Source organism: Polistes fuscatus, unplaced genomic scaffold, assembly GCF_010416935.1.
Source record: "Polistes fuscatus isolate 324 unplaced genomic scaffold, CU_Pfus_HIC Scaffold1, whole genome shotgun sequence".
Classification (NCBI taxonomy): Eukaryota; Metazoa; Arthropoda; class Insecta; order Hymenoptera; family Vespidae; genus Polistes; species Polistes fuscatus.
This window is the reverse complement of record NW_025112997.1, coordinates 14,940,071-14,965,161: the sequence shown is the minus strand read 5'-3', so window position 1 is coordinate 14,965,161 and position 25,091 is coordinate 14,940,071. Positions and strand designations below refer to the sequence as shown.

Genomic DNA, 25,091 nt, shown 5'->3' with positions numbered 1-25,091 from the left:
TGTAGCTAGAGTTATTATTTATATTTAAAAAAAGAATTGTATAATTTTCTCGTTATGGTATCATTTGTTTAAATTGTTAATTAATCATTTTTGTTTTGTCTAAATAGATACAAAGTCACAATGATGATAAGAATTTGTATGTATTACTGTACAAAAATTCTTTCATCGGAACAGTTATGATTTCTTATTAATTCCAGTATACTGGAAATTTCGCTGTGTTCATTTCTGTGGTTGGATAATGAATTGAAAAAAAGAAAAAGAAATTCGACATTTTAGAAAACAAGATGAGCGGTAAAAACGTGTCTCTCGCTGGTGATTTGAGAGGTAGCGTTTAAAGTTAGCAATTTATAACAACGTGTCGTTTATGCGAAGCTAGAACGAACTACAGTTATGAACTGGTTAAAGAAAACAAGATAGAAAGAGAGACAGAGAGAGAGAGAGAAAAAATACTACTACCCTTGCATCGTCGTAGTCACACGTGGCGAGAAACAGAGTTTCCAGCGTAATATGCAATAAGTATATTATGCATCGACCACTAAATTACTAACGTTGCTCCTTATTCAGAAGCCGTGAAACTAACACGATCGGAAGAAATCTTAGGCCTCGAGAGATCTTATACTCTTTTATTTCAACGAGTATATAAATAATTATCTTGAACATGTATATATATGTACATAAGTATGTTGAATGTATTTCTACGTTAATATATACGAGATTGATTGGATATAAGACAGGAAGTTGCTACCTCAAGAAATTCCGTTTTATTTCCAATATCGTGATTTTGTTTTTTTTGCTTAATTAATATTAACGGATAATATGTAAATTTGTGAATATAACGTGTGCGTGTGTGTTATGTACTTGTAGGGGAAACTTTTTATAAGAACTGTATTTTAAATGTAAAAGGCAATCTCATTTAGAAACAGTAAAACTGTAGATTTTTTTTTATGTGTTATAATGTAGTAGAAAAAACATATATATTTCTAATTTTATTTTAGGTATTTTGTTTTCTCTTTCTACGTAATACGCGACAAAAATAAATCGAACTACATTAAATGATTTATAAAACTTGTATCTTAATTGTCGATTATTAAACATATACTTAAAATATCTCCGGTTAAGATATTTTGCAATATTTGTTTCTTATAAGATACAAAGTAGTAGATTCAGGTTTTATTTTTAAATCATTTCTTAATTTATTTATATGTATGGACAAGTCTAAAATTGACTGCTAATTTTTTTGTAATACTTTAAAACTGCTCGTGCAGGTATTATTAAAATGAATTTCTTCTTTTTGTTACCTTTTTGGTTAATTTTTATAATACCACAAAACTAGTAATGTAGAAAGTAATAAAATTATTTTTGTTTTTAGTTTTTAGGCTAGTTTTTTTTTTTAATATTAATTCTATTAAATTATGCTTCACTTAAAAATCATTGATCACTCCTTTACATTAACATAAATATAAAAATATCTTTAGAATAATGTATAGATCAAAAAAAAAAAATAAAACGAAAAATTAATAAAAATTTATACGAATGTATAGAAACGTATAAAAAAACGTGTGCAACACAGAACAATAAATCAATACGCATTTGAAAGCCGACCTTGATCGTACGAATCGATAATAATGCAATGATTTATCTAACGTAACGTTTCTAGTTGTAGTTACTTGTGGTAGTTTGATTTTTGTCCATAGACCGGATCTAACACACACACACACACATAGACACCTATTTTCCGTTAGGTTCAAAAGGACCAAAAAGAACAAGAAATAAAAACAAAAATATAGGTAAAATGAAATTTTCGAGGAATAAATTGAAGGATGGATGATGTAGGGTTTCTAAAATGAATTATTCGAATTCGGATTCGGATTCGAACGGATCTTTGCTAAAATATTCGATTCGTTATTCGGTTTAAAAATAATCGGATGTTCGCAGAACGATGTTTTATAAAAAAAAAAATTCCGTGTCTCTAGATACATATTTTCGTTATGTTAAAATTGTTAAATTGCCACGCCTGATTTCAACTGAAATATCGTTGATTTGCAAAATCTTTATGAAGCACTTTTAACGTTTAAACCTATTTCAACTGACGCGGAAAAAATTGTTTCCATATTTGCTAATTTCTGCAGAAAAATACGCTAACGACTGACAGACAAGTGTAATATTTTAACCTTGTTCTTAAGTATATGGCTGCCACTGTACATATATATATATATATATGTTAAATGATATGAAATTTCTTTTTATTTGATTTTTCGTATTCGATTTCGGATTCAACGAATATTAAAAAAAATCGAATCTTCAGAAACCTTAGATGGATGCAAACAACCGATGTACTTTTGGTGGCTGTTTTCGACTGGCCTCGAAGGTATTCTCCAGCAACTATACGCGCTAAGACTTAGTGTCGCAGCCGACGACCATGCTCCAAAAAGGAAAGGCGAAAAGATAAATCGAAAGCCCGCTTCGAGTCGACTCGTACCACCCACACAGTGGCGTACATACGTCGAATTATTTTCTATAGGTGTGGTATTCCTTTGTCTTTTCAATATAATATCATTTTTATATCAACCCATTTTTTTTGTTCTTTGTTTTTTAGACATTTGTATACGTCCGTGATCTTTATAAAGTACATTTTCTTTTTTATTTGTATACATTCCGCCGTTGCTTTTGGTTGTACGATAGTTCGAAACAAATTTTGTATACACCGCACTGCCGCGTAAATACGTCGAATAATTTTAATAAGCGAGCTCCTTTTTTTTTCTTCTTCTTCTTCTTCTTTTTTTCATACAATATTTGTGCGTTGGTAATAGTGCTGCTGTGTTATTTGTTTTTATTTTCTATTCGGTTGTGTCTCGTTATTCGTGAAAATTATGTACAGCGTGACATAGACAATGTCAAATAATTTTTCTAGTAAATGATTTGTTACCTTCGTTTTCTGCCCAATGTTTGTGCATCGAAATTTTTTCATACATTTTTGCGCGCGTTTAGTTTCTTTTTTTGTTTTTAATCATTTAAATTATTTACAAAATATTTATTTATACGCCTCACAATCGAGTAAATGAGTCGAATAATGTTGATACTTGTTTTATTTTCAAATATATAAACATAAAAAAAGAAAATGTATTAGAATTATATTTTTATTCTTGAAAAATAATTCTTCAAATTAATTGTATAATTTTAAGAATAATAATAAAAAAACTCATTATAGCGTTACTACATTTGATAAGAAAGTAAAATATAGTTGTAAAAAATAATTGAAAAAAAGTATAATATTTATTCAGAAAATGAGTATTTTAAAAAACTCGTTATTAGTTTTCTCGATAATAATATACCAGTTCATAAACAATGATTCGATTACTGCGAATGCAAAGATAAGCGGAATTTGAAAAATCCACCGATTGCTACACCATTGTCGATGACGGTCGAGGTGAGGGCTTCGAATTCTTTCACTACCGAAACTCGTCTGTGTTATGTACAATAAAAGAACATCCAATAAAATCATCAAGTCATCTCCTTGGATGATCGGTGCTCTCGTTTACGCATAAACACATTTATATAATAGTATTTAAAAAAAAAAAAAAAGTCCTTCGTAAATCAAATGTGAAATGTACGAGACTAATAGATAGATACTAACTAATAGATGAAAATTGTGCGGACAAATTTCTTGATAAAATTTTCGAAAATTGAAAAAATAAAAATAAACTGATATAGCACGGAGAGACAGAAATCGTAAACACCCACAAAAATTTATTAAAATTCGTGATTTAAAATGATAAAGAAAAAAATATAAAAAAAAAGAAAAAAGAAAAATAATAATGAACCGAGAGAAATCATGGAAGACTTTCTCATAGATTGGTAGGATCGATTGCAAAAGGTCAAGTGATCGATGATCATCCAAGCGACAACGTCGATTTATCGACTTACTGGTGTTTCTTTTTCTCCGTCTACAATTTCTACTAACACCACTAACTTCATCTTATTTCACATGATTGAAGTAGTAGTACTCTTGTTGTAAAAGAGCAGCGAAGAAGGAAAAAAAGAAAAAAGAAAAGAAAAAGAAAATAAAAATAGGAAGCGTTGGTCTTGACAGTCGATTGATTAAATTTTGTTCTTTCGACATTTTTCTTCGAGTGTTTCATCGACCTTTTACGAATACCAAGCTTTTCCAATCACGTAGCATGTATACACACGCATATATTTAATACGATCTTATCTTATAAAATTCATTTAATAATTTATTTATTTATTTATTATTCTTTTTATTTTTATTTTTTTTTTATTGAGAGAAAGAGAGAAAACTATCGATGAAAATTTAATACCGATCTCTTACGCGATTAGTTTATTTAAATTATACGAATAAAATGAATTCTCATGGTCGAAGATATCCATCTCAATGTTATTGTTTTCAGTATTACGTTACGATTTGCGTCGTTGAATTTGATGATGTTTCGTGTTATACTTATGATATACATACATAGTTCCTACTCCAGTTACAGTTGACCACCTTCTGTTAACCGCTATTGCACATTTATAAGCTCTACTTATATTTTATTTCTTTAGAGCGACATTTATTATCTTTAATTCTATATATTTTTTTTAGTTCAATTAGATATTAAAAGCTATATAATAAATTAGTATTTTATATTTAATATGTATGTATTGTATATTTTTATATTTATTATATGAAAAAAAAGATATATTTATAATTATAATAATTTAAAAAAATAAACAAAAAAATGAGGATTCGTTGAGAAGTTTTAAAAATCAAAAAAAAGGACTTTAATTTTTTTTTTTACAAAAGCGAATTTGATCGAAGAAAAATTTGTTTCTATGTTAGACACGAAACTTTTTAACCTTCTCACTTATTTAATAAAAAAAAAATACAAATTATACTATATATTTAAATAAAAAAAAAACGTTTTCGTCAGAATATATTTTATATTTTTAGAAACACGATCTTTTGAGTTTAAAATAACAAAGAGTTAGGTTAAACGAAGCGTGAACAAGGATGTCTTTTGTTTAACAAAGAGAAAGAGAAAGAGAAATAAAAAGAAAGAAAAATCCTGGTGTTTCTTACGTGGTGCATAAAAACATAGAAAATTATTGATGACCTTGAAATTGGTAGATAGGTACTTGGGAAAGATCTATGATATTTTTCTATTATCAAGCTGAACAATAATTCTTCTCTTACTTTTATAGTCATATTTTTATATGATAAATTTCAAAGATTAAAAATTCTTTGTCTCGACAAAAGAAAATCATTTTCAGTCTTTGATCTCCCAAACGAGTAATTGAACGAATCTTCAAAAGAATAAACTCGAAAAAAATGATAACAAGTATCAATTTGAATTAAAATTATTTTTTATTTACATTATTAGAATCACATTAATAATGAACGAGATAGGTCAACAATTTTTAAATGATTTTGAAACCGAATAAATTTTGAATGATCGTAAAATTATAAGTTTAAGAAAATTATGAATGAAAAAAATTTAGTTTAAAAGAAATATTAAATATATTTTAAGATACACAAATAAAAGAGAAAATGTACTCCAAAAATAGAAGTAATATAAAATATAATATTATGATTACATAATAATTGTCATAAAAAACATTTAATCGAGAGAAGGATATATGTCGTATGTGTAAGTAGGTGAGCTTACAAGAAATTGGCATAAATTAAATACAGGAATAACTAACCTTAAGATTCTTTCAACTGGTCGGATTAGTTTTTAAAGATAATTTCGATTGTGGTGATGGTCGAGATGGTTGCTGATTGAAAAACATTTCGTTGAGGCGTATAAAACTTGAAAATGAACAACGATAATCGGTATCTTTTACCTGCTGTTTTCTACGTAAATGCGTTATCAGTTTACGATTTCACAAACAAGAAATTGCAATATGATAACACAAAAATATTATTTAATATTATAAAAATTTTCATAAAAATGATTGATCGAAGATCTCCATTTTTCTTATCGAGTACTGCGCAAAATTTTAACGACATATCGAATTTTTCTAACAATAAGTCTTTCTGAGTAAATGATAAGGCAAAGGAATTAAACAAAAATATTTACTCAAACTTTTTTTGAGTTGGGTAAAAAAATTTGAAAACATTCTCAGAGAGATTTACAATAGGGTAGAAAATGATAAAAAAGTTTCAGCCAAATCGAAAGGGGTCAGAATCAAAAGTGATCGATTTGACGTGGAATGCCCCATATATAATATACGTGGTACGTATTGTAAGTGCAATTTAGTGATATGAACAGAAAGAAAGAAAAAAGAAAAATTTATACTCGAGATAATAACGCTAGTAGGTAGACCTCGATATCAAAACAAGATTTTGCCAAGGGTAATTTTCTCTTTTTTCTTTTTTTCTTTTTCCTCCTCTCTATAACTTTTTATTTTCTCATGTGACTTTCTCTCTGTCACCTTTGAAACGCTCCGAATCCGTGCATCTCGATAAAACGAGTACAGGACGTGTCGATCGGTTTCGCGTTCTACTTATTAAAAGTTCAAGAAGACAAAATATAAAAAATTACGCATAAAAAACACGTTTCTACATAATCCCTCACTTGTTTATCAGATGCGCATACACATATTTGTAAGATAATTATTACCGTTTAATAGCCTTCTTTTTTTTTAATAATTTCATTCATCTTTTTTCTAAGAACATTCATTTACATATTTTACAAGGTTGTACGCTCGCACAGTAATTGGATATTAAATATAGTCTATTATCATTATTACATTTATTATCATTATTAATTAAGCTTTTAGTTCGATTAAAATAAAAAAAAACAAAATTATTTTTTTGTAAGACTACAAATTTTGAGAAATTGTTTATAATCCAACAAAATGTCAGCCTAAAATATTTCGAAAGAGATCAATTGATTTTTCTTAATTATCTACAAACTTTTGGCTCATCCTGCAGGTTTTTTTTTTAAATAGAAAGAATAATTAAATAAATGGTAACAACAGTTAAGATATCATTTTATAGTTTAATTAATTTTCCTCAGAATTATTAGATTCAATTAAGTTGTTCTCACAACCAATTGGATTTATCATAGCTATTTGCATATCGTGCATTTTAATTTATGTATCCTCTTCCAACTTGACCGTCATATCATCTTCGAATGATTATCGTTTTGACCTCGTTTATAAGATTGCACGTAATTTTAATTATGCAATAAATCGTAAATTAAAGTAGAAATTAGAAGTAGTTTGACTTCGATGAGTCAGCTATTTAAAAACAGATTTACTGTTACTCGTATCAAGGACTTTTTAATGTTTCCTAAACACCCCTTAAACGAAGTAATTAAGAAAATCGGATTAAGGTAAACAAATATTGATCTGTAAAGTTTAAAACGTTCAAATATCAACCATTAATTCGATTTATTCAGAACAATTTCTTGCAATCTTTCAACAATTTCCGTTATCCGATCATTAAAAATTGTTCCTTCGAATTTTACGTTTTTTGGATCTTGTGATCAAAACAATATTATTAGATATAAATTAGAAAAAATTCTGTGAGTGCATTTAGAATCAGGAAAACATAAATATAGTTCAATAAAAACTTCAAAAGTTGATATCTACAAAAGTTATTTTTATCACATATTAGGTTCTTGCATGTACCAACAAAATTTAGGTTAACTCTCATGATTTTTATCTTATTGAATATTGAAATTTGCAATTGTTTAGTTTATATATTTTTATAAAATATAAAATTTGTATATATTTTTATTTTACGCATTTTTGATATTAGCCCCAAAAAATATTTCGAGATAACGGAGGAAAATAAATGTATAATTAAGTTAGTTCTATCTTATCGAATACCAAACCTCTTATAATTACTTGACCCACAGACCCACACACAAATATATGCCCACGCGCGTAGTATAATTATATATAATGTAATTATTATATAATTCGTATATCATATTTCAATAGCGATCATTAATGCGATTATTCCACACATGGTTTTTCATTACTTAGAAATACAATTAAAAGAAAAAAAAAGGAAAAGAAAACCGACATCTTTTCTAACGTGCAATAGATTTCTATCAAAAGGGAAACAATCACGTAATAAAGAAATATTTAATACAAGGACGAGCTCGAGGTAAAAAATAAAAAGAAGAAGAAGAAAATATCATGATAATAAGTTATCAAGCGGAAATGAAAAATTGGAAGTTATTTCAACTTATTTATCAATCGTATGTTGAAAAAAAAACAAAATCTAACAAAAGAGAAAATAACTATTTCGACATTGGAACGTTCAAAGTTAATTATTATTAATAAATAATATATTTAACAATCTCTAACATTCTTTTGTAATAGTCACTGAAGAACATATAAGAATACGTATAAAAAATATTTATAATATGAAATAAATAAGTTCGAATATAAATGTTCAAAATGAAATTAGAATTTAAATTCTTATAAAGCGAAAAACATTAAAGCATTGGCAAGGATTCAATTCTCTTATGACATCTTTTGAAAATTTGTAAGAAGTTTGATTATTTCGTTTATTTCTTCGTACAATTTCTGGAAACTAGTTCGTTTAGATATAAAAAAAAATACAGAATAATAATAAGTGCACGAAGGCTTGTTTTTAAAACTAAAGAAATATTTGTTAAGCATTAGGAAATATTTCTGTGTTTATTTATTCTATATAAATTAATAATCCTCATTATTAGTAATATACTTCAACTTTAGACATAAAAGTTATATTTAAATGATGTCCCAGTTATTTTCCGTAAAATTTTACCAGAATTTTAATGAGTGAAAATAAGAAAAACTTTTACACGAACATGGGCTCTTAAATGTTTAATTAAAAAGTTAGAACAAAAAAAGGAAACGATAATGGATTGCTATTTCATTCACCCAGTATAAATACATATTTCTGATGTCTATTTGAATATGCGACTTGAAAGATTACCTGCAAAGTCTTTTTTAGATTTTTATATTAAATGAATTGCAGGCACAATTGGTAGAATATATTTCATTATTATTTTGTCAACATTTATGGATCCAATTAGATGTTCGTTCAGTACGTTATGCGATACCAGTACGGTTATGATTAAATGATCATAATTTCAAACAATGAATAGATCGAAAAGAGTCAATTTCTTAGACCCCCAAGATCACTGGATGTCATACTAATAGAATTTTACTTGTGGGAAACAATGAAAAAAAAAAATTTATCAAATACAAATGAATATTCAAAGAGATTCGTGATCTATTATTTGAAATCAAGAAAAATGAAAAAAAAAAAAAAAAGAATTTAGTAACGCAATAAATTATATTCTCCGTAGATGTCAATCCTAACATCATAACAACAGCAACATTTTTAAATGGAATGATAATTGGAATTGACAATATTTCATATTTTTGTTATAACTTTTGTATGACATTTTGTTCTTATTTTCACTTATAGAACATGCTGGTAAAATGTTGCGGAAAATAATAGAGATACCCCATATATTTAAAAATGTAGGGTGTCCTAAAAATTATTTTAAGCGAACTGAAAAATGATTGATTTCTTTTCGCTGATATTTGGAGTGGCAGAATCGTTGATTCATACTTTGTAATTAACACTATAACTGTGCAATTCATATCTTAAAATGAAAAAAAAATATTGCAATTCTATATTAATAAACCGATTTATATTATATATTTAATTTATTTCAATATTTGATTTTACCATACAATAGAGAATATTTGATTCAGTTTCACAATTAAGAGTTGGATTTGGTTTAAAATATTGTAAAAACAATTAAAATTTTATCTTAGCAACTCACACGATCCTATGCATCCGTTACCACTATTTAGACTGACTGTTTAATATACATACATACATACATATATATAGATACGTAAAAAGTCAAAACAATAATCGGCTAGAAAAGGCAATAAAGAAAAATTGTAAACAAATATTAGAAAGAGATAGAGAGACTTACGTTAATCAAAGGAAGTCGGTCGAGTTGAGTCGAGTGGTAGCCGTCGTGGTGTTTGGACGTCTATCGTGTGCGATTCCTCGAAACGGATCCATTCAATATCTAACGGTATGAAAGGAGGGAATAGAAGCAGCATCTCGTCTGGTCCAAGTATTATAAATAGTAGTAGTAGTAGTAGTAGTAGTAGTAGTAGTATTATATCTTTTGATCGTATGCATGAGTCGTTGTGTTGTTGCCGCCGACACCGCACCACCAACAGGGGCACGCGTACTCAAAGAGAAGAGAGACGACACGGGGTCAACGTGCCGGCATCCGTGAAGCGACAACATTACGAAGAAAAAGAAGAAAAGAATCGAAAAAAGAGAAGGAGAGAGAGATAAAGATAAAAATGCCCCCCCACCCCCAAAAAAAGACGAAGTTAGGCAGGAAACTTTTGGCAAGGTCGAAAATACATGATGAAACTGTTTAGTTTTTACCGTTCAATACACAACACCTTTTTATGAATAAAAGGAAAATCTAGCAAGACAGAAAAAAGAAAGAGAAAAAAGAAAACTCAAACGAAGAAAAAGATTAAAAATCAAACACGACAAGGTTCCGATTCGATCGGATTCGATTGGATTCGTTAAAGTTCGGACACTTTCACCATGAAATTATTTTTCTTTTCTTTCTTGTACGGTTTATATCTGAAGGTCTTCGACCGGCCTTAACACTCTCGTCCTTCTTTATATGTAAGTATGTATTCCTTCTCTTTTCTTTCCTAACCTCCCTATCTCCTTTTCTTCCTTCTACTTTACAGCAAACAGCAGCAGCAGAAGCAGTAGCACCACCACGGATTCTATCTATACGTGATAGTTATTCCGTGACGAAACGACTCCTCTTCCTTCTTAACAGCATCCTCTTTTTCTCTTTTTCTTCTTCTTTTTATTATTATTATCTTCTTCTTCTTCTTCTTTTCTCTCCCTTTTTCTCTTTTTCGCCGGTGACGAAGGAAACGATGAACATCATCGAATAACGTAAAATTCCGAAAATTTCCGACAATACTACTACTCTTAAGACTCACAATGTATCTCTCCTATCTTCCGTAAAACCCCGTTGCGAGAGAAAGAAGATACATATCCCCTTTCCAGTACGAAGTTAGTATCTATCTCTCTTTCTCTCTCTCTCTTTCCCTCGGGATAGATCACGTGGTTAGGCGAAGATAAACGAAGACGAAAACGAAGACGAAGTTCGACGACGATCGACGAAGACGAGAGAGTTAGTCAAAGGGGGAAAGATTGCGAGAACCTGTTGCGTTTCTCATCGATCGTACACGCACGTTCTTTTCGAACGTGACTTTTCCTCGTCTTCTTCTTCTTCTTCTTCTTTGTATCTTCTCTCTCTCTATTTTCTATCACTTGTTTAATTTAACCAATCAAAATTTGTCTCTTTCAGTCATCTTGTCAAATTTATAAATCGCGCGAAATTTGCTTACGGAATTTAATTATTTTTATCGAATTTCTACTTGGATAAAAAAGAAAATTATTTGTAAAATATAATATGAATTGTTTTAATTATTTAATAGAGAAAATAAATGAAAGAAATGTTTCGACAGAGAAATAGAGAGAGAGAAAGAGAGAGAAAAGTAAATGTTTAAGAATAAGCGAATAATCCTTCTCGTACGTACGGACTCTCGGTTCGAACTGGCGCCGTGTATCGGACCGAAGTCTTCTACGGACGGCCGTTAGAGGGATGGGAGGGAAGGTCGGTCGAAAGAGAAGAGAACGATTGGTCGACTTACGTGGGGGCCGTTGTCGTCGAATGGGGGTGGAGGGGGGAGATGATCGCTCGGCGAAAACATCAGCCAGCTTGCTTGCCTGCTTACCGTTCGTTCGTTTGGTGAGGAAGCTGTACAAAAGAAGACAAGGGAGTATTTTCGAAATATGAGTCGCTTAAAAGCCAATACGGTTAAATCTATTTTACGATATTTTTTAATTTTTGTAAATTTGAATGGAATAAATATATATATATAATATTCTTTTTAGTTTTTAATACTAAACCTATTGATATTTAAATGTATACCTATTACTACCGTGAGCAGTCAAATGATCGCTTAAAAAAAAACGCATCTTAATCCTTTGCACTCGAGAGGTTACTCTCGGTTACCACTTGATTTAATTCGGCAATTCGAGAAGTTACTCTCGGTCGCCACAAGATTTAACACGATAATTCGAACGATAACAATGTGTATTTAGGTTTTATTTGGACAATATCACTTCATGAATGCCTTCAATAATACATGCATACAAAAAAAACTGCCTATCTTTAATCTTAAATATGTCATTTACATGCATTGTTATATATACGTCTTCGATGTTAGTTTGAATTCTACAGTCGTGACGATAGGAATATTATTTTCAAAGTTACGGAGCTCAATAAGCACGGAATACGATAAAGGAATCAGTTAAAGTGAAGATGAGTTCGATTTTTCGTCGATAAAGAATGAAATTACTTCTATGTAAATATTATTTGACGGTAGAGAGGAGGAAAACGTGATGAAGATAGCGATGAAGTAAGAGGTGTAAGAAGGCGAAAAATCAGGGTAATAGATAGTGAATGTGAAAGCGACAGTGATTTCGCAGAAGAGACAGAAAATTCTGGATGGATAACGTGCACACAATCCGAAGAAATATCGCAAAGAATAACGTTTGTATGCGGCGTAAGAGCCGCAGGATTGTATCTTCAGACTTAAAAAAAGCCATTAGATTTCTTTCAATTATATTTTACTAATGAACTACTTACGAAATAGAATAACCTGTTGTGTGTGTTTCGTACATGCTCGACCCACAGGCCGGTCATTCTACAGATGACTGGGATCACATTTCGTAGACAACCAATCCTTTTTTTGTTTTAAAAGAAGAAAGTCCTAAAGTTTTTAAAATGCATCAATTGTTCTACTAAATACTTATGTTTTTATTTAGGCGTCTTGTACATAGCTTATTTTGTTACAGATATTTCTTTGAAAAAGAAAAGAATACTTTGTATACTTTTCTGATCAAATTAAGAAACCAAAAATTTGTAAAAACAATATATTACAAGCATTTAATTTTCTCAATTTTTATATTCTAGACTTTACCGTATTGGCTTATTAACACGTCCGCCTCTTTTAAACGAACTATTTAATTTATTTTAAACAAGTCAGTAAACGTTAAAGTTATTGTATAGTAAACAAATAAGAATTTATATACTATTACATAAAACGTTTCGAAAACAAAAATTATATCATAATTATATCGACAATGAAGACAGATAAATAAAATACGAAGACTGACAATCAGTTTTATTTTTTCTATTTGGCGAAAGCTTATTAGCAAGAGAAAGAAAGAGAAAGAGATGATAACGAGATAGAAATTTCTTTGGAAGACTAGAAGGAATTCAGGATGCTGTTTGTGCATCGATAAAATAGATCTTTCTTCTACTAATACTTTCTCTCGGAGAGTCTCATTTACAGTTATTAACTGGATTTTCTATGTTGTATTTTTATCGAGGTATGTTCTGATTCTTGTTAGGAAATCGTTCAATATAAATTAAATTATAAATTTGGTATGCATAACAATAGACAAAGTTAAACAATTAAATAAAATTGATATTATGATTTCTCTTGTAATTATATAATCATTGTAATTTGTTATTTTATTATTATTTTATTATAGATTAGATTATCTATATATATAATATAATTTGATATTATAATTAGTATGGAAAAATATATGCATATGCATGTATTTAAAGGTTGTCCTGTAACTGATGATTTATATTAATCTTACAAGACACCTGATATATGTATAATAATTAATTTGTATACTTTCATATTACCTACAGAGTACGGATTTGAACACTATTTTTTTATTTTATTTAAACTCTAGATATTTTCGCAAATATACATTACGAAATTGTGGAACATATTAGTGTAATAAATACGATACATGTATATATATATATGCATTTGCATAATGTATTAAACATATATGTATTATGATTAGCTTGTATGTATTTGTATTTGGAGTGGGAGTACGGGAAGAGGAAGAGATTGTTATTTGACCGTATTCGGCAGTAGCTCGACTTTGTTCTTTACGATGAGGAAGGAGGATAATAATGGTAGAACGTTCGTTACCCACTGATCAACGCTCTTCTATACATATATACACATATATTTATATATACAACTATTGTAGAAGGATTAAATAAGAATCTAAAATCAGCGTGACGGTATTATCTTGCGAAAATAAAAGGACGTCAAATTGGCGAGAAATTTGTAAGATTTTAACAATAAGTAACTGTGAGGATTCAAAATGAGAGTACTTTAAGTAAATTTTTTATAATTCATTTTTTATCGATCAATGACAATCGTAAACTTTTTTCTATTAATAATAAATCTTGAAATTATTTAAATTATAATGATAACCAATAAAGAGAATATTAGAATGTTAAAAATATTAATGTTGTTTATTTAGATGTAATATACGAAAAATGTAAAATAAAATATATTATATATTAGTAATTATATATATATTTAGATATAAAATATTAAACATTTTAAATGGGACAAATACTATGATTACTTATTTAAATATAAGTTGAATTTAATAACGAATGAAACATTATACGCGTGGAAAACTAAGTAAGTGAATTGAATGCCTGCGTGAGTAGTCTTCTTATTGATAAGATCAGTCGCGATACGTAATTTGAAATAGGTTGGAATTATCGTAACGGTTTTTCATCATAACCAATTAGTCCAGTCAACTCGGGCCATCTCCTTCGAATCTCAGCAGATTTGGTGGAAACTTGATATAAGGGTAAATAGACGACGCTGAATCGAATGGTGCTAATTTTTTTGAGGTGGAAAGTGCCGTTTTTGAGAAAAAGGGTAAAAAAGGGTCAAAAATAACTTTATCTTAGAATCTAGGCATTTAATCGAAAAAAGTTTCAAACAAAAGTTGTAGAAAATTGAAAAATACTAAAAAAATGTTCTATGAGTTATCTTCGTATTTTCAAAAATAAGCGCATAGAATTGGATTGAAGATGGGAAAAAAATTGTAAGAGTGGGAGAAAGCAAGCTTATCCCTCCGTCGCGTTTTACACGCGAGCGAGCTAGTGTGCGTGCGAGCGTCCGTGTGCACTAATACACAAACGAAGGATCTTCGGCAATCTTCGGGACTCTCGGTCTTGAATGCAAGTGAGAGTGAGAGAAGAAACCGATATTTCCCTTTTCTATTTGTTTAGGCGATAACGAGTATTATTGTCCTTGGGAGCGTTCTAATATTTCTCTTTTCATATATTTTCTTTCGGTAGCAAGAATTTTACGTCTTGGCCATCGAGCGTCGTGCGTTTTGTATACGAGTGCGAGTGAGAAAGAAAACCGATATTTCTCTCTTTCTATTTTTTCTTTCGGTAGCGAGAATTTTTCGTTTTGGCCATCGTGCGTCGAACGTTCTATATATCTATATATATCGGCGTATAAGCGCGGCACTTTTAAATCGAATCTTGATGCTTATGGCACGCCATTTCTTTATTTATTGTCAAAAATAATGAACCTTGAGTAAAAAAAAAATAATTCATTTTAACAGAAACTATTATTATTTAGTTGAGAGTAAAAATAATGAATTAATTTTGTGTCTCGCCATAAAATTAATTAGAATAATTAATTGATATAAATTCTTTGCCTCACAAAAATTAAATTGTATATTTTTGTAAAATATAATGAAAATAGTAGTGTAAATAGTAAAAAATGTTTGTATTTCTGAAATTGTAAAGAAATTAAATAGGTTTATTTTTCGCGGTGTCCTAGGTGATTTCTTATTAAAATGAAAATTATGTTTTACTCAATGATGATTCGAACATTTAACGAAAATAAGAAGAGACAGTGTTTTTATGAAACACAAAATCTAATTTTTTATTTAAATTGCTACGAAAGGGTATTCGATTTCTTCATAGTCTTCCTGCTCATTTTCATCATATTGATTAAAATCAGAATCCTCGAGGTCCAGTTGTTCGACAATATCGAGGAATTCATTTCTTGCCATATCTTCGACATCCTCGTCTCTTTCTTCTACTCGAATCTCAGCTGAATTCTCGACTGTGCTAGTGGAAAAGTTGGAGCAGGATTGTTCTCCACAATATTTACAAAATTGGGTGCAAAGTAGCCCACTTTTTCGGCAGCTGCACCGCAAAGATTTGCAGTCTCCCGTGCACGCACATTGTACCTAGACATATACATGTAGTAAACATTTAAGGAAAATGATTAAGAATTTGCATGCGCATAGAATGTATATGATTTTTTGTATAGTTCATTTCAAATTCGCGAAACATTAATCGAACGGTAAAGACTTTAAAAATTCGTGAATTTTTGGAATAATCATTGAGTCGTGCAAATTTTTGCAAAATTCCAAATATTTTACTAATTGTTGTTTTCTTCTTCGATTCAAGTTTAACAAAAGTAACGTTGGCGTTCAATTTACAAGATAAAATATTAGGAAATATTAGTAAAATATTTGGAATTTTGCAAAAATTTGCACGACTCAATGATTATTCCAAAAATTCACGAATTTTTAAAGTCTTTACCGTTCGATTAATGTTTCGCGAATTTGAAATGAACTATACAAAAAATCATATACATTCTATGCGCATGCAAATTCTTAATCATTTTCCTTAAATGTTTACTACATGTATATGTCTAGGTACAATGTGCGTGCACGGGAGACTGCAAATCTTTGCGGTGCAGCTGCCGAAAAAGTGGGCTACTTTGCACCCAATTTTGTAAATATTGTGGAGAACAATCCTGCTCCAACTTTTCCACTAGCACAGTCGAGAATTCAGCTGAGATTCGAGTAGAAGAAAGAGACGAGGATGTCGAAGATATGGCAAGAAATGAATTCCTCGATATTGTCGAACAACTGGACCTCGAGGATTCTGATTTTAATCAATATGATGAAAATGAGCAGGAAGACTATGAAGAAATCGAATACCCTTTCGTAGCAATTTAAATAAAAAATTAGATTTTGTGTTTCATAAAAACACTGTCTCTTCTTATTTTCGTTAAATGTTCGAATCATCATTGAGTAAAACATAATTTTCATTTTAATAAGAAATCACCTAGGACACCGCGAAAAATAAACCTATTTAATTTCTTTACAATTTCAGAAATACAAACATTTTTTACTATTTACACTACTATTTTCATTATATTTTACAAAAATATACAATTTAATTTTTGTGAGGCAAAGAATTTATATCAATTAATTATTCTAATTAATTTTATGGCGAGACACAAAATTAATTCATTATTTTTACTCTCAACTAAATAATAATAGTTTCTGTTAAAATGAATTATTTTTTTTTTACTCAAGGTTCATTATTTTTGACAATAAATAAAGAAATGGCGTGCCATAAGCATCAAGATTCGATTTAAAAGTGCCGCGCTTATACGCCGATATATATATATAGAACGTTCGACGCACGATGGCCAAAACGAAAAATTCTCGCTACCGAAAGAAAAAATAGAAAGAGAGAAATATCGGTTTTCTTTCTCACTCGCACTCGTATACAAAACGCACGACGCTCGATGGCCAAGACGTAAAATTCTTGCTACCGAAAGAAAATATATGAAAAGAGAAATATTAGAACGCTCCCAAGGACAATAATACTCGTTATCGCCTAAACAAATAGAAAAGGGAAATATCGGTTTCTTCTCTCACTCTCACTTGCATTCAAGACCGAGAGTCCCGAAGATTGCCGAAGATCCTTCGTTTGTGTATTAGTGCACACGGACGCTCGCACGCACACTAGCTCGCTCGCGTGTAAAACGCGACGGAGGGATAAGCTTGCTTTCTCCCACTCTTACAATTTTTTTCCCATCTTCAATCCAATTCTATGCGCTTATTTTTGAAAATACGAAGATAACTCATAGAACATTTTTTTAGTATTTTTCAATTTTCTACAACTTTTGTTTGAAACTTTTTTCGATTAAATGCCTAGATTCTAAGATAAAGTTATTTTTGACCCTTTTTTACCCTTTTTCTCAAAAACGGCACTTTCCACCTCAAAAAAATTAGCACCATTCGATTCAGCGTCGTCTATTTACCCTTATATCAAGTTTCCACCAAATCTGCTGAGATTCGAAGGAGATGGCCCGAGTTGACTGGACTAAATGCGATAGATTTGAGTTCTTTCTTATTAAATAATCGTCGTAGCGTATCTTATCGAACTAAACGATAAACGTAGAAAGTCGAAGTACTTTTTCTTTTCTTTATTTTTCTTCTTTTTTTTTTCTTCGAAAGAGGAGAATATTATCGGAGAAATCCTTGGAAAAGATTTCTTTTACCAATGATGTACTATATACACGTACATCCAAATGATTTTGATTTCTTTCAAATTGATTTGAATTCATTTCCGTGGATCCCTGTCTCTTTACTTTCTATGACAGTTTAAGTATATTCACTTATATACTTACGTTAGTTTAGTATACACTAGTCATCTTCTAGAAAGCGATACCTCAGCCATTGTCCAGAGAAACGATCCGACGACAGCGATAGTGTGAAATTCAAGTGAAATCGAATTTACTTATCCCGAATAATATTACGAAAAAAAAAATAGAAAAGAAATAGAAAAGAAAAATAAAAATGTAAAAATAAAATGTGAATGAGAAACGTTAGATATTTTTGTTCGCATTATTGGACTCGCAATACCTTCGCGAAATGCATTGCAAAATAAAAGAAAAATGAAGAAAGAGAAGGAAATAAAAAATAACGAAGGGCTTTGGTTTCTTTTTTCTTTTTTATCTCCCATTTTCAGACTTGCAATATTTTCGCGAAATGTTGCATTGAATAAAATACAGAAAGGGAAGGAAATATAAAATAATAAAGAAGAGTTGGACATTTTTTTATATCTCGCATTTTCAGGCTTGCAAGATTTTTGTGAAGTGTTGCATTAAAATATAAAACCAAGATAGAGAATGTAATATAAATAAAAAAGGAAACGTTGGATTTCTTTTCTGGTATTAAAAAAAAAAATAAAATGAAAAACATTGTTGAATTTATTTTTCTCGTATTCTCATGTTTGTAATAATATCGTTACACCTGCTGGATTGCAACAATTGGAAAGCGTGCAACCTAGCTTAATCAAATTTTGGTAGAAATTAGAAAATCTTTGACGAGGTTATTCATTTACAATTAGATTTAAAAATTAATATACGCGCAGCAGTTATTTAGTTCAATAAAAATTTTCCTCGTTTTCACGTTTGAAATATCTTCATCATAGTTCGATTATAATTGCATGAAAGTGTGCAACTTAACTTACAATTAATCGAAAATTCGATAAGAATCACGATGTGACGATGCTCGTTCGAATTTAATTGGATTATTTATAAAATTAATTTATATATATATAGATCGTTTTAAAATATTTAAAAATAATAATCAATATGCATATTAATTTGGTTAATATATAAAGAAAGAATTGTTGATTCAAAGAATTATGAAATTTGTAAATAAATAAATATAAAAAATGATAAGCGTTGGTGTTTTTCCTGTATTAGCGCGAATTTCAAATATCATCGTCACACTTCGATTCTAATCATTTGAAAGCGTGTAATCTAACCTAATTGAAATTTTTCTATAACTAAAAAAAACTAATTTTCTTCTTGCAAAATTTATTTAGATTCTTTTTTGTTAAATATTCAAACACGTACAGTTATTTAATAAATAAAAGAAATATTGTAACGTTTATTCTAAAATTCAGTGAATATTTTCTGATTAGTCATTTTTCTCAGAAAAATCGTAAAAAAATATTCGACTCGACTTTAATATAGGCTTCATTTGTATTTGATAAAAAACGAGGAAAGAGCCCTTTGGACAGGCGGAAATAACGAACATATGGGAAGAAGAGTCATGCGACGATAGGAGAGAAAGAGAATCTTTATGGCAAGCATGTGTGTGAATGTGTGTATGTATATGTATTGGCGAAGAAGAGGTCATGAACGGAACAACTTTCACGATTATAAACTCGCGAAGAAAGAAGAAGAATATACTAAGCCGATCAAATTAAACGAATAGATAAATCGGTAATTTTTTTGGGTCGATATTTAATTTTTTTTTAGTAATAAGAAAGTAACGTTAAATTGCTGTAAAGTTTAATGGATCATTTTTTCAGTATTTTGATATTTTTCTTTAGAAGAAATTAACTTGGTGTGCAATCACAAATATTTTTTTAGTGTATATAATATATCAAATATATAATTAAATTATATAGTTAAGGTGTGTGTGTGTGTGTGTTGCAGTATATATATTTTTATATTATATATAATTTTTGTATATATATATAATATATAATTTAATACGAAGTGAGTATAAATTATAATTTAATATGTTAGCTTCGTTTCTTAAGTGTATGCTTAGAAATCGGAAAGTCCCAGGTGTTCGAATCGTCTCGAATCTTCTTTTAGCGTTTCGTGTTTTAATATAATATAAAATATATAATAATATAAAGGTAATATATATACAAAATGTTGATATATTATATATAATCTAATATAGATTATATATATTAGAATATATATGATTCCTATATATATACATATTAAAATAAAATGTATAAAAATAACTAGAAATGGAAACCATCTGCTATTTAAACGATGACACGTAAGAAGAAAGGTGAGTGAGAGAGAAATGGCGCGAAGGAAAGAGGGGAATGATTTGATGCAGTTGTTATCTAACTTCGAGAACTTTCTTTAGCCAATCATCTATGAGAGATGTAAACGATTCGGGTTTTCACGCTCGTTCGAGCTTTGCAACAAATTCGATTAATCGCTCGACAAATAGTGGCGCGAGCGAATCAAACTAAAGGTTCTTTCGTCATGAATTGCGGTTACAGTGAAATGGAAATAGCCTACCAATAGTTTGTAACGTTTTAATCTACTCAAAGTATTCAATGAGTATACCGCGATGGTCTTTTAAAGTTAAATAATATAGAAAAATAAATTTCTACCGAACATTCATAGACTTAAGCGTTTTATAGAAAGCGAATTTTTTTACTAACGTATCTTTGTCATCGCGTCAACTTTAACCTTTAATTGTTCATCATCGAGGACAATCACGCTCTATGTCGTGTTGTTCCGTAATTCACTCTCGTTGAGTAACAAAACGTGTTGCAGAGCTGATCGATTCGTATATAATTATATTTTATTTGATTTTAGAATCATTCTATTGGTTGGCAAAAATTTGTTTTATTTTAGAATTGTTAGATAATATGATCGTGTACATTTAATTGCGAATATTACTCTATTTATTTTTACAGAATATTTTTATGATATAAATTTTCCTTTTCTTTTTGTTTTTTTCTTGTTTTATTTAATTAATTTGTATTCTATTATTGTTTAATAGAGATTATATTCAAGATTTATTTTATTTAGAATTGTTTATCGTATTTAGTATAAATATGTATTTTTTATTTATTACTATTTTTCTTTTTTTAAAATTTTTATTTTAATATTTTTAATAGAATTTTTAAACATTATTGCGAATGATATCGATAAGGTAGATACCATTCTTCTTTGTTTTATCATTACCGTATTAAATCTTATCACCCACCACTAGAGCGTGCTACTCATGTTTTTATTACTTACAGTAAGCGCCACCGGTACCGCCACTTATCGTGTTCTCAAAAAAGTACGTTCAAATAATTCTTTAAAAGTTAAAAGTACGTTAGAAAAATTTCGCAGGATATTGAATATTGAGAAATATGATCTATTACGAAAGGTATTTTTCATATTTATTTCTCTATTACTACGTTATTAAGACTCCTTTTTTTGTTATATTTTTTTTACGAAATACATGTATTACATCTTTCGTAAGATTCATTATAGCGGATATTAACTCAATTATTTCATCACAAGGTATTCGAAGAATCCATGGATCGATGAATAGAGGGATCCATGGATCGATGAATAGAAGGATCAAGGAGGAATCGTAATGGAAAGTATGAAATTAAATAAAGATCAGTAATACGTTCGATAATATATATATATATATATATATGTATATATATATATATATATACATATCCATAATTTCATTTATTACGAATTATACTCTCCTGTAGAATTATTGCGAGTCGTTGCGGATACTCGGGGGTTAGGAGTAAGAGGGTTGGAGGGATGGTTAGGACAAAATTGCTTTCAAGCGTTGTGTTGCTGGGACAGAGTATCGACGTTCGTTTGTACATATACAATACAACGTAGAACGATATCAAGAGTTTCGTTCGTTTTTAAATTCCGCTTTCTATTATTTTCTGCGTTTTTGATGTGCCGTATTTTTTTAAACGTACACATTTTTGGTCGTGAAGATTAGTTTCTTTTTTTTCTTGTAGTTTGCTTTTTTTGTTTTTTTTTTTTTAATTTCTCGGTACCCGTAAATTACGATGAAAAGATTCTTTATCATCTTCCCATGTCTGCATCGTACGATCGAACGTCTCCACCATTTTTATTTTTACGTTATCCGTTCACTCGTAGAAAAAGTTCTTGTCAATTAAAATAATTAAAATAATAAAAAAAATTTAATAAAATTTAAAAAACTATTGAAACTTGTAGCGTCAATTATTATTAATTTACATCAAATATTAATCATCGTTCATTTATTTTTTATTGAAAGAACTCTTTCAACATTTGTTTCTGTCTTTCTTTTTCTCTATCTCTCTCTCTCTCTCTCTCTCTCTCTCTCTCTCTTTCTCTCTCTCTCTCTCTCTCTCTTTCTCTTTTTTTTGTATTTCATTGAGATTGTTCATTCTAACTTTGCAGACATCAATACTAACTACATAATATTTTGCCGACACATTATATATATACGTTCATATATGTATATATATATATATGTATATGTATATGCATCCGTTACACACGTTTCTATTTTTAACTTTCGACAGCCGAAATATGATATTTACGTATTTTATTACGTAACTATAACAAATGTAAAACCATTGTAAACCGATTCGAATGATCATATTTTTTCTTTCATTTAATTTACAATCAGAAATTTGGATTTTTCTTCATTTTATTTTTTTCTTTTAACGCGTGATTGGAAAATATAAAAAAGTAAGATTATCGTATCGATGTCGAAAAGTTAAAAATTTATCTTCGCACAATGTCTTCTACTGTTTTCGAGTAAAAATACAGGAAGAAAAATATATATAAATACACTGAATCTTCTTGTGACACGATTTGGACACAAACTCCGTGTAAAAATTACGACGGCCATCTTATAAAATGGTTTTTATACGACACTGAATAAATTAATCGTGTTAGATCAAAACTAAGTGTACATACATATATTTAATTACAAAAATAATGTTTTACATATAAAATACATAACCGATCAACAATTTTGAATAAATTCGTAATTAGAAAATAAATATTTTTTCATTGAATAAATAGAAAAAGTAGATAATTGTGGATGTAAAACGCTTAGCGTTGTTTCGTAAAAGATTGAAAAGATTTTTCTCTTTTTTTCTCTTTCATATTAATATTTACACAAAGTTTATACCAAAAAACACATCGATTCCTCAAATATACAATTTTTTACATGCAAATTGTTTCGTTATTCCAATCGTACGTACACAAGAGACGGTTATACATACTTAATTATTATGACGTTTCTCCGTGTTTTTTATTTTTATTTTTTTTTTTTCAGTAAATACTTCGAGCGATAACACATATCAGTCTTGCGAACATCCATTTGCCGAGTAAAATCCCTATTATCGAATTTTCTGTCTTTCTTTCTTTCTTTTATTTTTTATCGACTATGTTCTTTAATAAAACAATAGATTATTTCCGGTAAAATTGATCACACCGTCGAATTTTTATTCATTTCGAACAAATCGCGAATCGTACATTTTATTATCGCGTTATCGTGCACTTTAATGCACATGAATAAAATTAACCTTTTATACTCGAAGGCTGTAATACTTAAAATGCTCTGCATTTAAAATTTATCTTTAAACTACGAGGCCAGTATACCGATGCTATTCTTACTTAAATACAAATGGTTTCTTTTAGGAGTCATTTTTATTTAAATACAATTCATTTCTTGTTTGTGTAACACAACGACTAAAACAAATCGTAATAAATTAATGTTTTCTTCTGAGAAAATGCACATTAAATCTTTCCATGAAAATATTGAGTAGAGTAGAAGGTAATACGAGTAAAAACAAAAACCTTCGAGAATAAAAAGAGTTTAACAGCTTCATCTACTTTTTTCTTTTATTTTATTAATTTTTGTTTGTAAGTGTTGTCGCGTTCGCAATTCGTTTAAAATTCGACGAAAGAATTTTTACGAATAAATACGAAAATAAAAACACAATAGAAATTTCAAACAATAAATTATACAAAAAACGATAATAATATGCATTATGCTTTCCTTTCTTTTCTTTTTCTTTTCTTCCTTCTTGTTTACGAGCACTCGCTTTACAATTTGTTCGTTTATTTATTTATTTACTTTTTATTTCTTCTTTTCCTTCACTAATCTCGGATTTTCTTTTCATTTGCATCTTGTTCTTTTCTTTATTTTTTTTGTTTTTTCTCTTAAAACGCTTTTTTGATCCCGTAAATTCTCTGAAAACACGGCTAATCTTCTTCCCAGCACTTTCTACAAAACTAGACGATTTATCCGAGTAAATCTTTTATAGGTTTTTCCGAAAATTATGTTTACCATTAAACTTAGTTACTAATTCGCTAATCAGATATATCATACAATCACTAAATTATTGCTTTGTCGTACCTTGTATCACACTAATCTAAACCCTACTTTCTTATTCTGCTGTGTCATTTATTTTCTTGCTTTTATTTATTTATTTGATTAATTATTTTCTTTTTTTTTTTTCTTGCTCTTTTATTATTAAATCTATTTTCAATTTTTTTCCTTCTTCTTTTTGTTCGTTACATTCTTTTCAAGAGCCAGGGTTTTTTGTTGTAGTTGTTGTTCCTTACGGTGATCATGCCTGTTTCTCCGAAATAATGTGTGATGCATGTTTAAAATTGTTTTTTGGTAGTATCTAATTTCTAATCTCTCATTTTACGTGTACGCATGTATCTATGTTTGTATGATGTATGTATTC

General features: G+C 29.2%; 1 protein-coding gene and 1 long non-coding RNA gene across 2 annotated transcripts in view; both read right to left on the bottom strand.

The window, feature by feature from the left end:
* Nucleotides 1–10,260, bottom strand: part of LOC122513754 — a 33,431-nt gene extending 23,171 nt beyond the window's left edge. Inside the window, 1 exon segment of the mRNA XM_043630226.1 lies at nucleotides 9,960–10,260. The gene's annotated coding sequence lies outside the window, so the exon portion shown is untranslated.
* Nucleotides 10,261–10,917: 657 nt separating this feature from the next.
* LOC122513762 lies at nucleotides 10,918–11,855 on the bottom strand. Its single transcript, XR_006302854.1, has 2 exons — nucleotides 11,620–11,855; nucleotides 10,918–11,453 (listed from the first exon to the last, which is right to left on the bottom strand). It is a non-coding gene; the product is annotated as an uncharacterized LOC122513762 (long non-coding RNA).
* Nucleotides 11,856–25,091: the final 13,236 nt, after the last annotated feature.